Here is a 15,000-nt window from a genome sequence, read left to right on the forward strand (position 1 = left end):
AACAGAATGCACACAGAATACACAAATTGCTGTGACAGCTGAGTATAAAGATAACACATACTCTTATTCCGGAATTACATTTACTATCAACGAACGGCTTATACTTTTTGCCAGATTGTACCGTTTTATTATGCAGAGTGAATTCGTTTTTCATCTTCCTTTTATGTGACTATTTACTAAGCGACCACTTAACGGAAAAAAGGTGGATGACGGGAAATGAAACCATAGTGATCAACGACTCAACATAATTTTCCCAATGATTAAGACCGTAATTGCAGAACAAAAATGATCGGTAATAAACACGCAAATATTAAATCTCTAAAGCAGAAGAGTTCCAAATTATTGTATTCTTTTTGATTACATTTTTTTTTCTCTCTAATGCCTCAGTAGTTAACCATAAGCGTCACAAAAGTAGTGTACGTATCGTGGACAGGGTAACGGATACAAGCCGAACGGAAACAAAATAAATATTGAAACGGATCTTTTACTAAATTAGTTGACAGGACAACACCATAACGAGAAACGACCGTAAAATTCAATATAATATTCTACTTTGTAAGTTCCTTAGTTAGTCCATGCGTTACACTTTGAAGAAGGCTAAACTGCTTCCCAAAAATGCCAAATTCGCGACATTTGGCTTCAAAAAAGTTGCGGGATCGTCCACAAGAGACGGTTACGAAGGAACACTGGTTTGGGGTTTCTTTACTTCGTAGCTGCTTAAAAAAACTGAAATGGAAATTTAATTTTACTGGGTGAAACGCACCATGGAGTTAACCGAATCGAAGGGTTATTTATACCATTTTTTTTTCGCTTTTCGCTGTTTTTTTTTTGTTTTTCCGAACACGTCCATCATGTTCTTCTCTGATTTATGCTTTCTGTTTTTCCGATTTCTTTTTTAAAGAAGTTTTACGTTTGTTCGCTGTTTTTTTGTTGTTTTTGTTTTGCCGATTTTTTTTAAAGAAGTTTAACATTGTTTTTATTTTTATATTCAAACACGGTTATTCTTTACTTTACCCCCCCCCTTACACACACACCTCCAAAAAAAAACTGGGCAACGCCAGGTACCCACGCTAGTATGTTATAAAGTTGTGATTTCAAAAATAAAAAAATATTTCCATATGATTTGGGTGCATCAGCTTGAATCGAAACCAAAACTAAAACTTATAAAGAAATATATATATATATATAATATGTGAGTTCCTTCAGGTATAATTGAAACCGAAGCCAAAATTTATCAAGATTTCTTGGTAAAATTATTTATTACAAGAATTACATAATTAAACGACAGTCATTCGGAAGAAAAAAGATGTAAGCGCGACACACAAAATAACACACGCTATCGTATTAATATATAGATAAATGTAAATTTTTGCACAAGCAACCTCTGTCTTCGACGTGCGTCAGAAGCAGAGACGTGTCATTGAATTCTTCCATGCAATAAAATTGAACTGATCAACATTCACCGGCGCCTGTTGAACACTGACAAAACCGATGCAGTTGATATCAGCACAGTTAGGAGATGGGTCCGTCGATTTCAGAGTGGCGACAGAGATGTTAGTGACAACGTGCAATCCGGACTTTTACGACTGAATAAGCCGACAAAAATATATTGCTAATGGTGTGAAAATGTAGAAAAATAACTTCTGGAGCACAAAAAGTCGCTCGTGTTTATGGTACCACTCTTGTCTTCGAGATAAAAAAAATAGGAGCCATTACTTTTGGAAAGACCCTCGTAGATATTCACCCCCTTTCTCTCTTATAAAGCACACTCAAGCATATGTCCGAGATGTATCTTTTGATATGTTACTTATCCGCATTTTCGTATATATTATTACAGATTTTGTGGGCGTACATGTTTATCTTAAGATCAAATAGAGGGAGGAGAAAAAAAAAAGAGAAAGGGAAAGAAAATATGAAAAAAAGAAATGGAGAGAAAAAGATACTATTTTCGTATTATTTAATGTTAAATGCAATAATTTTGGAAAGTGTTTTCATGTTCCAAGTTCTTTATATTTCCAAATATTTATTCATGGCGTTTAGTTTGTAGATGAAGAAAGAGAGTAAGAGAAAGAGAAGCAAAGAGAAAAAAAAATGCTAGAAATTCCAGCATCACAGAATTCGTAAGCTGATTCGTGATCTTTTACTCTGCTCATCTCTTTCTGCTTTTCGTGTAATCCCCCACTCCCACCCCCGTTCCAATGACCAATGTGGATGGGGATTATCGTTTGATATCGGAAAATCAGCTGGTCGTTCCACAACAGAAACGGAAAGAGAGAAAGAAAGAAAATAGAGAAGCAGGGCACAAGCATGCAGAGAGAGAGAGAGAGAGAGGAGAGAGAGAGAGAGAGAGGAGAGAGAGGAGAGAGAGAGAGAGAGGGGGAATAGATACATAGTGGAAGATTTACAAGAAAGTGATGCACCCGCAAAAATGGAGATAAGCAGAGAAAAAAACAGATCGAGCAGACAAAGAGAACACACGCAAAATTAAGGGGGTCAAAAGACGATAAAGGGAAGTCAATACGATGTATGCATATGTATGTGTGTCAGAGAGAGAGAGAGAGAGAGAGAAAGAAAGAGAGAGAGAGAGAGAGAGAGAGAGAGAGAGAGAGAGAGAGAGAGAGAGAGGCGCATGGAGAAATGGCGAAGAGACTTGATATAGCAAAGTCATTTTGTCGACCATGACAGGAAATTAAGTCCGTGCAGACAAAGTCGAAATTGCTCTGAAATGAGACGCCTATTTGCTATTGTGACAGGACAATGTTTAATTTGATGTCCAATTTGGGGCGATTAAAATCTGGTTATCATAATTAATAGAAGATCTGACTTCTCACATTCGAGATTTATAATAATCTATCTCTTTATATATATATATATATATATATATATATATCCATCTAATACGTACAGTTATTACGTGGAAATCAACCGTTTAGAAGACTGCCACTTAAAACTGATGACGTAGCACTTATTTCCGTTGCACTGGGGGTTCTTGCGGACAGATTCCGGAATCGGATAAAACCAATCTGAAAGAAGGACGGAGGTTAAATCGGCAGAAAGGCTGTAGCAACAACATTTCCGAATATATATATATTTTTTTCTAACTAACCCGCAGAACGTTACCAGTGTCGACCAACGAGAAAATCTTGCAAGCATTCGCAATAAGATATAAAACCTGGCCAGTAATGGTTGAGGACATGCGTTGCATGAAGAGAAATGATATGGGAATGTGTAATATGATTTTAAAAGAAAGGCTTAGTTCTGATGACCTTAGAGAAAGATTATAGGGAAATGCGTGCAAAACAGGAGACCTCGATGGTATGCTCACGTTGAAAGAATGGGTGACAATTCTTGGGTTAGTAAGTGTTACAGAGTTCAGTTAACTGGTTCAGTCCAAAGGAGGGCAGGGTTAATAAGTATGAACTTGAGAGAAAGAGGATAAGTAACGAGCTAGGCAGAGATGGATTAGTTTGGAAATCAATTTCTTAAAAGTCGTCCCACGCATGCCAACATGTAAGACAGGACGTTAAACAGAATATGATGATCGTATGTAGGATACGCGCACTTTTGATGAGCTGTAGACCACGTGATTATGATGCGCAATAATTTCATCTCATACCTACTGCTACTGCTACTACTACTACAATAATATTATTATTAATAATAATAATAATAATAGTAATAATAATAATAATAATAATAATAATACGAGTTATAAAGATGACCATTATTTTTTTACCAAAAGACACATGTAAAATTTCAAGTATTTCTACGAACGTCAGATACTGATCCTGACCTAACCAAAGATAAATTAGTTTAAAGTCAATTTCTTAAAAGTCGTCTAACCTATGCCAGCCTGTAAATGGATGTTAAACGAATGATGATGATGATGATGATGATGATGATGATCATCATCATCATCATGATCCCTCTTGTGCAAGAACTGAACTTTCCGTAATAAAAAGTCCCACATTCGATACGAGAATCATGCAGAATAAATAATTCACGGTGGAACGTTTATTTGTCGTGTCATCTCTTATTCATTTGTTGTCTATACAATTCATGTTCATACACCGTTTGACAGAGGTAAGGAAACATTGGCGGAGAAGTCACCGGGGCGCGCCTTTCCGGTGATCGGTTAATGACTTTCCCTCACAAAAGATATCCGGTACTTTTCTACTCCACTGATAGAGAGAAAATCCGCCACGGAAATGATTGGAGCCAATTTTTTTCCCCAATATATGCCATAAAGATAAGTAGATAAAAATTCCGTATTAATGTAGGCAAACAGCGACTAACTTATAATTCGAGATATTGTAATAAGATATTTTTTGTTTGGAGAGCGTTTGACGGTTTTCTGTAAGATTGAGGGATGGTTTATAAAAATATTGTTAAAATCGGTAACTTTCACGTAAGGTTAAGTTAAGAAAATGGAAAATTCTATTAAAAGTTAAAAAAAAAAATATTAGGTTGACGTGTGAAGATATGACAAAGAACAGGAAGTCTAAAGTGAGACGTGGCGAGAAGAATAAAAACGTTTTTCTCTCTTTTTTACCCATGTTCGTCACAAACAAGACATATTGCCACTTGATCGCAAGGCGCTACTATTTAGGACCATGTCTAATGGGGACTAGTTGGGGAAATGAGAGGGATATCTGTTCATATCACATTTAAACTTCTACGTATAAGTACAATAAGGGAAGCAGGAAACAGAGAAAGAATTCTAAAATATAGAAGCTCAAGAGAAAAGGATATTAGAGTAAAAGGCTTTCTGACATTTAGGAAACTAAATAAATGGTATGATTTTGCTGCTAGACGAGTTTGTCAGGTGTACGGACGTCGAGGGGGTATAAGTGAAATGAGTTTGTCAGAGCATATTTCATTAAAATACTTGTAAAACAGACACAGAGGTATAACACTGCGGCGATGGGACAGAGGTTTAAGCCTGGTTGGTAGTGCGGCACATATTAGATTGGTTACTAATTTTTGGAACCTGTTTCAGTGAGAGTTTTCAGTGAGAGGCTAATGGTAGATGCACCAGCCCTGACAACAATACTTCCAGCATGGTCGCATTGTGGCTTTACAAATATGTATAGGATACTCTCAGGTGTGAGTAATTTTTAGTACGGTAGTGGGAACCCACCTTCTTTGCAGCAGTCTTGGCAATATCACCAATGTATTTGTTCACATTCATGTTGTGTCTGAAGATGAAGCCGAAGATTTTGATCTACGAGCTCTACGGTAGAGTGTTGTTTGTCATCGGTGAACTAGTAGAATTCAGTTGCATTCTTCACAAATCTCTCTTTTGCAATTAATTTGATTTACTTCAAACAATGCTTATTGACACTGAAATATAAAAGGCTACTCTGAATAATGGTAAGATTTATATAGAGCATCCTAAGTAGGTAGTTTAACAGCAAGATATTTGTTCACATTACATTTAATCGAGATTAATTCTAAATCCTCTGATATAAGTGAACGATTGCCTCAAGTGAAGAGACGATTTGGCTGTTTTTATTTGGGGTGGAGGGTTATGTTCTTTTATTTTTATTGGAGACGTATGTTTTTTTTTTGGCGTATATATATATTTAGCATATATATATATATATTTGGCGTATATATACTTGACATAGGGGTTGATCGATTTACCGTTTCTTTTCATTGGCGTATATATACTTAGTGTTTATATACTTGGCGTATATATACTTGACGTATATATACTTAACGTAGGTGTTGATCGATTTACCGTTTCTTTTCATTGGCGTATATATACTTAGTGTTTATATACTTAGCGTATATATAGTTGACGTATATATACTTGACGTAGGTGTTGATCGATTTACCGTTTCTTTTCATTGGCGTATATATACTTAGTGTTTATATACTTGACGTATATATACTTAACGTAGGTGTTGATCGATTTACCGTTTCTTTTCATTGGCGTATATATACTTAGTGTTTATATACTTGGCGTATATATACTTGACGTATATATACTTGACGTATATATACTTAACGTAGATGTTGATCGATTTACCGTTTCTTTTCATTGGCGTATATATACTTAGTGTTTATATACTTGGCGTATATAGTTAACGTATATATACTTGACGTATATATACTTAACGTAGATGTTGATCGATTTACCGTTTCTTTTCATTGGCGTATATATACTTAGTGTTCATATACTTGGCGTATATATAGTTAACGTATATATACTTGACGTATATATACTTGACGTAGGTGTTGATCGATTTACCGTTTCTTTTCATTGGCGTATATATACTTAGTGTTTATATACTTGACGTATATATACTTAACGTAGGTGTTGATCGATTTACCGTTTCTTTTCATTGGCGTATATATACTTAGTGTTTATATACTTGGCGTATATATACTTGACGTATATATACTTAACGTAGGTGTTGATCGATTTACCGTTTCTTTTCATTGGCGTATATATACTTAGTGTTTATATACTTGGCGTATATATACTTGACGTATATATACTTGACGTATATATACTTAACGTAGATGTTGATCGATTTACCGTTTCTTTTCATTGGCGTATATATACTTAGTGTTTATATACTTGGCGTATATATAGTTAACGTATATATACTTGACGTAGGTGTTCATCGATTTACCGTTTCTTTTCATTGGCGTATATATACTTAGTGTTTATATACTTGACGTATATATACTTAACGTAGGTGTTGATCGATTTACCGTTTCTTTTCATTGGCGTATATATACTTAGTGTTTATATACTTGGCGTATATAGTTAACGTATATATACTTGACGTATATATACTTAACGTAGATGTTGATCGATTTACCGTTTCTTTTCATTGGCGTATATATACTTAGTGTTTATATACTTGGCGTATATATAGTTAACGTATATATACTTGACGTATATATACTTGACGTAGGTGTTGATCGATTTACCGTTTCTTTTCATTGGCGTATATATACTCAGTGTTTATATACTTGACGTATATATACTTAACGTAGGTGTTGATCGATTTACCGTTTCTTTTCATTGACGTATATATACTTAGTGTTTATATACTTGGCGTATATATAGTTAACGTATATATACTTGACGTATATATACTTGACGTAGGGGTTGATCGATTTACCGTTTCTTTTCATTGGCGTATATATACTTAGTGTTTATATACTTGGCGTATATATAGTTAACGTATATATACTTGACGTATATATACTTGACGTATATATACTTAACGTAGATGTTGATCGATTTACCGTTTCTTTTCATTGGCGTATATATACTTAGTGTTTATATACTTGGCGTATATATACTTGACGTATATATACTTAGTGTTTATATAGATAACGTATATATACTTGGCGTTTATATAGTTAACGTATATATACTTGGTGTTTACATAGTTAACGTATATATACTTGGTGTTTATATAGTTAACGTATATATACTTGACGTATGATGAGAATAATGGAAATAGTATTCCCACAAAATAGAGAAATAAAAAGGAACAAACCGAGTTATGTCTTCATCAACGTTTCGTCTTTATTTCCAGACTTCCTCTGGATGAATGAGATAAAGAAAACAAAAACACCAGTACAAATATTTGAAAATATTTAATGTGCAAAGTGTGACGATGTTCTATTTCAGAAACGGAAAAAGACGCTGGAAATTCAAAAAAGGAGGGGAGCGTGCGTTGTTAAAGAGAGGGAGATTTTTTATAACGTCATATAACGTCATATAGTCGTTAATATGTTTTTAAAAGATATGAACGCAGTCAATATTATTTCTGGAAAAAATATGTTTGTTAAAATTCAAATATAGGTGTGTAACAGAAATGAAATGAGTGTGTTTTTTGTTATGTAATTTATTATTTGAGATTATATGTATTAATTATTACAAGGGGTGTTTCTATGGTGTGAGAAGGTTAACCGGTGTCTACAATTTAATTATGTTCTTTTAATAAAATTTTACTTATTAATACAGGCTTCTATAATGTAGCGCCATTAATTAGTAAACTTTTATTAAAAAATATAATTTAATTGTAGACACAGGTTAACGTTCTCACACCATAGAAAGAGTGGTTTAGACAAAGTGGGTGCTTGTTTGATGTAAAAAAAAAAAAAAAATTAAAATTCGCACAGGTAGAATATTATGATGGGCGTCTTTTTTGTTTTACCTTTGTTTCCGTCTGTCTCTATAAGTATTGAAACATGATGACGGACAATACCGAAACAAGAAAAAATGAGAATTCGCGTAACAAAACTCCCGGGCAACGCCAGCCTACCCGAGTGAATAACAAAACACTGCGATATATTTTAATGTTGTTGAAATATAAAATATTTTTAATGGCAGAAAGAATGTTAGAATCATTAGCAGGTTTTAAAGTGACAATTAAATATTTACCGGATCAAATATTTTAAGTCAGTTTAAATATTTATAATAACAAAAGAACTTGGAATACCATATGATTTTGACTATTTAGTCAGGGTTTACTCGCAAGGGAAGTGCTCTGATGCAAGGTTGTCATGACAAATTACTGTACAAAGACATCTTAGACATTCAAGTTCTTCTCAGCATTAAATTTGATTTATGATAAAAAGAATAACCACACACTTCACAATATTATTTTTTATCATGTTGTTTTTGTGTGCGAGGGGGGGTGTATACAAAAGTATATAAACAATTGAAAGGATAGAAAGGGAATGTGCTACATGAATTTATTTGGTTTGTTTTACGGCGTATAACCATCAATGGGTTGGTGTAATGCCAAATTAATTTGTCGGATAGGATCATATAGCTGGAATTCTTTCTTTTTTTTTTACTCTCTTTTATTAAGTTAATTTTTTTACATCTATCTATACATCTATAAAAGTGAAAATGTCTGTCTGTGTGTGTACATTTCTCTGCCAAATAACTCTGTCAATTTCCGGTTTATAGACTCGAGATTTGACATAAGGAGTGTTGAGATTGGGGAAAATCTTTTAAATCGATTTTCGGCCAGAAAATTGGCTGTCAAGGGATCAAAGTTCAATGATATGATCTTTGAAAACTCTACCCAACTCCTCCAACAATTATGGGTCTAAACACTTGAAATTTTAAATGTAGGTTACTTGGCCATGGATCTAACTTTTTAATTTGATTAGAGCGCCAGAAAATAAATGTTATGGGGTCAAAATTGGGATCAAAGTTTAAAGAAATTTGACCCTTGCAGTTTCTATTAAATTACTCAGCCAATTTCTTGTCCAATCATTTGAAATTTTACATAAAGGGTATTCAGAGATAGGGCAAGCTTTTTAATCAGCGTGGGTCGAAAATTTGAGCTGCCAAGGGGTCAAAGTTCAAAAGATGTGACCTTTGCGGTCTCTAGCAACTACTCAGCAAATTTGGAGTCTAAATAGTCGAAATTTATACATACAAAATTATATTTTCTTTTTAAATAAATAGAAAAGGGGGTTTTAATATGAATACCAATACGCAGAATAAAACTACAAATTCATAGGAGTATAGATATATGTGCATATATATATATATATATATATATATATATATATATATGGTTATCCACCGATAGACTGTTTCGCTGTATCAAAGCTGTTCAATACATCTGGTCTAGCACCCACTAAAGCTTACGTAGACCGCTTTTTCTTAATCCCCTAAAGACGGCTCAACTTTTATTTCTTGAAGGCTCATATATAAGCAAAAATGTGTGTGTGAGGATACTTCTCAACCTATATACTCGACGAATTTTTATCAACACACTTGAAATTTGGTATATATGGTATTCGGATTTGTGGGAAACTTTTTAACTGGTTTTCATCCGGAAAAAGGGCTGCTAATAGGTCAAAATTAAAAAAAATTGGTACTTGGCGGTCATCAAATTTTTATTTGTTTGTCAACTGTTTGACGACTCCGTATGCACGAATCGTTCACATTATGTTAAGAATAAGTAGGTTTGAAAACACTTTTTAAAGATCATGTTAATCTGGTCTAATGGTTATCATACTTGACTCACTATCTCTAGGTTTTGGTTTCGATTTCAGCTCAAGTTTTTTGTTACTTACAAAAAGTGATTTTTTTTTACAAAAAACATAATACTTGCATGCACATGCCTTAGTTTCTTTTCGTTTTTTACTTCATTTTTTTAAAGAAATTTAATGTTTAGTTTAATACCGGGAAACGCCGGGTACACCTTCTAGCAAACAATAATATTAAATGAAAGATGGAGAATAAAAGTTATATATAACTTTATTATATCATCAGAGCAATAATAAAAAGTTAAAGGGAAAATTAGAGAAAAACCTTTTAAATGCTTTTCATCAGAAAAGTGAAAATGGCCAGAATTATACAAAATGCAAATATAGAAACTGGCTTAATGAAATTTAGATATGAAATGCGAATGAAAGAATATGATAATATGGCAAATAGTAATTAAAAATAGGTGTAACACAAAGGTAAATCGGAAGGTTAGTATACATGTAGGTAATATTAAAAAAATGTATATATAGATGCCCTATGAAATAATAGGGATCATTAAAGAAGAGCAAATAATAAAAGAAGCAAGGAAAAGTATGGAAGATAGAAAAGAAAGTGGAGAAAGAAGGGGAAGAGAGAGGAACAGTAAATAGAGAATATGGAAGTAAATGGATAATTCGATTAAATAAAAATAAACGTTCTGAAAGTGAGGAAAATGGGATTAGAAAAATGTTCAAAATAAGTTTTATAAAATAAATTAATATCTATTATATAAAAGCGAAAATGTTTTGTGTGTGTGCATTTTTTCTGTATGTCCGCCAAAAGCTTTTTTTCGCGATGGTTCTCGGCTTGCTCGCTCATTCTTATAACTTTTTATATGCTACCGAGATGATAATATCTAAGATTTAAGAAACAACTCGGCGTGTATTTTTAATTTGGGCAACTTTTGCGTGCGATTTTCGCCATATTTATTGGCCCACACGTGTGTCATTGGCTTTTCGGTATAAAAAAGCGGAACTGAAAAAAAATAAAAAATAAAAAACCCGGCGACACTTAGCTTGAATAAAGAATTTAATATCTCAATGTCGTGAAAACCATTATATAAGACAATTGCTATTTTGGGCTCCCCCCAACAAGTTGGTGAGAGAAAAAATACCCCCCCCCAAAAAAAACTGACTTGCAGAGATAGTTAACTGCAGCGTAATTTTTGACCTCAATTTGAACTCATTCATTTTTAATCGCTAAATTTAACTTCTTACATTGCTTTCGTCGCCGTAGCGCAGGTGTATGTCGTCAGCCTATTGGCATCTAGGCTCCAGGTTCGAGCCTACCTCACACAACACCCCTTTTTTTCTTTTACACCTACAAAAGATTTTTTTCCATTTTTAAAATCGCTATTCTTTTATTTTATTTTTTCAAAAAGTTTAGCGTCGTTTTTTAAATATTTAAACAGGGTTAACATTCCATTTTGTTCTGCTTTACACCCTCCCCCAACACACACACACTTCAAAACACCCAAGCGACGCCGGGCACTCCGGCTAGTAAAATATAAATCTCACCTGTCTGTTTAAATATACGTATGTATGTATAAATGTTTGCCTAAAACTTTTGACAGAGGCGATAAATTTTCACGGGATTGGTATCGTTTTGAAGCTCGACCCTTCAGACGACAAATATCGTAAAATTGGCTAAAAACATTAATTCCTTCACCCTCAACTGGGCACCTTTCTACAGGGAGGGGTCGCTTTTTTCGCTGATATTTTCGAAACTCACCCCCTCTTTTCGATTGACTAACCATAATTTAAACCTTTGTCACTTCCGGTTTGGCGATGGACACAACAGCAAAGCCGTCACGTTTTTTTTTTCACGTTCTTTTCCTCCTTCGCTGTACGGGTTCGAGCCTGCCTACTACCACTATTTTTTCTTTTTGCTCAACACACACCCCCAAACATCCGGGCAACGCCGGGCACCTAGGCTAGTATAAATAAACATGAAAATAAAATGATACAAGTTTCAAAAAGTCTTCAGTTTATGGTTCCGGAAAGCAAAGAATATGTCAACTGTTTACAAATCCGACAAGGTAAAAATTTTTGGAGCATCAAATCTTAGTACAATCCTCGTAAATCCAGAAAGCATTTGTACAGTATAGCAAAATCATTAGAATACCAGTAGAATCCTGTGAAATGATGAGAACATAGAAAGATCCAGGTATAAATTCTCGAAACGAGAAGGTAACCAGTGAAATTCTAAGGATTTGTAAGTTTCAATCCCATAAAAGTAAAGGTTTATATTGGAATATAAAATTCGGCATATCAGACAAGAGGCATATTTCAAAATACTTCCAAAAAAGGAGAAGGGCAGTAAAATAATTCCAAAAGTCGGCAAGGTCACGTCCTTGTTAAATAAAATCCAGGATGGAAAATTCGTAATTAGAGCGAAAGTTGAGCAAATCCAGTTTACTGAAACATTTGATAAACGAATGATTTCACAAAATGAACCTGTCAATTTCATACCTCTTTCGTGCAATATAATCCCATGGGTTTATTTTCTTTGGGGATATGTAAAGTCCGATGTCTACGCTCATAAACTTGACACAACCGACCACTTAAGTCAGCATTTGATGTGTTAGCATTACATTACAGCCTATTTTAATGCGTAGCTTGCGAAAATTAGATCTTTAGATTACGATATATATGCGTATTGTATTTAAATTATAGATGTCAAAAATTAATCTTTGGAACACACTAAGGAAGATCGAAGGATCGGTCGAAAATTATGTGCTTTTGGAGGAAACATTCTTGGGTTTTTTTTTTTTTTCAAAAGACTTTTTGTATTCCTACACGTCAACACATAGAAAATAAATACAGAAAAGATATAAACATTTATATATTTTTCGTATTGATTTTTTATTCATACATATTTAAATATATAAGTGTAAGTGTTTGTGTACATTTCCCTACGCAATAAATAAAGAAATGACTAAGTTCATTATTTGCGCCCCCCCTCATTTAGCACTAAAAGTCCCCAAGGCCTTAACATATTTAAACTTAAGTTCAGCACCATGCAAAACTGCTGAATAGACATACACTGAAAAATTTTGGACAAATATGGTAAAATAGTCCCAAAAATGGAGTATTTTTATTAGGCCTAAAAGAGCCCCCTGGTGCACACCCAAGAGTTATCGCGAAGTATAGACAAATAAAATAATATAGAAATCAGTTAATTACAACTTTTCAGAAAGTTTTATAAATTCCAAGGCATTTTAATCCGAAAGGTACCCCTAGGGGGGGGCAACCGGAGTTCTCCCGGAAAATCCGTTCTGTTACTTTTTACTTATATCATGTTTAATATTTGTGCAAAATTTCAAAAAATTTCAAGGCGTAGTTATTGAGCAATGTGCAGACAGACGACTAGACGAACGGATAAGGGTGAATTTAGAGATTCACCCTCCTTTTGTCGGAGGACCAAAAATGTATGTAGAAAATAAATATCAGTTTAACAGATGTTAAAAATTATTTATGTTGTTATATAAATCAGAGTTAATTTTTTAAGCTCTTTTTGAACCCAATCAACCATTGGTACTTCTGCTAGTAATATAACTAAAAAGGAACAAACCAATATTATGTTTATCAATGTTGTAATGTGTATCTTTATCCTATTTCCGAAGGAAAATAAATAACCGTTAGCATTTAATGTGTGTATAGCGTTTATGACATGCAGTGAGTGATTTAAAAAACAAAGCGACATATAGTCGTTAGATATTATGCTGTTTATGTTCTTTTTATTTTACACACATTTATATATATATATATATATATATATATAGAGAGAGAGAGAGAGAGAGAGAGAGAGAGAGAGAGAGAGGGGGGGAGGGTTGGTTGTTTGGTTTTATTTTATGGCATATCAACCCTTTTCGGGTTATTTACTGCCGAATCCAAAGATTTTGAAGAAAAATTTTTTAATAGAATATATTTGTTGTTTTCAAGTCGGTTTCTATTTAACCCATAGTTGGAACCCTAACAGGTACTACCACTCCGGGTCAGAGTGGACCTGGGAGCAATGGTAATTAAAGGGTAACTCCACACTCCCCAAAGCCCACAAGCTGGGGCCTCACCACTGGCTATAGTTTAAGGTCATATCCAGGACTAGGGAGGGAGAGAGTGTGTGTATCTTATAAGATTTTTAACGTTTAAAACTATATAAACATTTTTTGACAGTAAGTCCATAGCCTACAATCGTTGAATCAATTTGCTTTCATTAATTCACTATATTTGTAACCGGCAGGACCCGTTAATCGGCGTTTCCCAGTGGAATCCTAACCCCCCCCCCCCTTGCAATAAAACTAAGGTTGTTGTTGGTAGCCACTGTCGTCCCTGAAAAATTGCGGACACTGGCGGCTGTGGCCGAAATGAAATAATCTGGCTTTCACAGGCGATTAGTGCTGGTTTTGAACGATAACATACAGGTGCTGCTGAATTAAAAAACAAAAACAAACAATTAAAGTAATGCGTAAATCAGTATGAATTAATAAAATTAAAAAAATGATCCATTCGAATAATAATGGAAAGTAAAAACAGAAGTTTTAGAAGTTAGGGATTGTCACTGTATATGAATTGTTTAGAGTGATCGAAATCAGTGGTAGTATTCTTAACTGTTTCCGTTTGTTGTTCAAGTCTTCCTCTTCTTTTCAACTCTTCCACCAATAGTATTAATTTAAATTCCAGTTTTATGTCGTCTTTTTTTAACGTGTAAAACAAAACAATTACAACTTTTTTCACTTCATTTGACTTCTTTGAGTATGGTCATGTTAAGAACGGCGTTTGGAATAGACATCCCAAACTCCCCATGTTAAAACTGCTTTTGGAATAGACATCACCAGCCTCCCCGTCTTCCAAACGGCGTTCGAAATAGACACCATCAACATTCCCATATAAAGAATGCCTTTCGGAGTAGACAACCCCTTTTTGTTTTGTGGGTGGGAGTTGAAAAATAATTTCTCAAATTTAACCGTCATA

At 34.0% G+C, this 15,000-nt stretch overlaps 1 protein-coding gene across 3 annotated transcripts in view; it reads right to left on the bottom strand.

Annotated features, from left to right (window-relative positions):
- Window positions 1-15,000, bottom strand: part of LOC145242127 (synaptic vesicular amine transporter-like) — an 802,797-nt gene that overhangs the window by 455,399 nt on the left and 332,398 nt on the right. The window lies entirely within an intron of this gene.

This window comes from Euprymna scolopes, chromosome 21 (assembly GCF_053919585.1).
Source record: "Euprymna scolopes isolate OS-2025 chromosome 21, ASM5391958v1, whole genome shotgun sequence".
Taxonomy (NCBI): Eukaryota; Metazoa; Mollusca; class Cephalopoda; order Sepiida; family Sepiolidae; genus Euprymna; species Euprymna scolopes.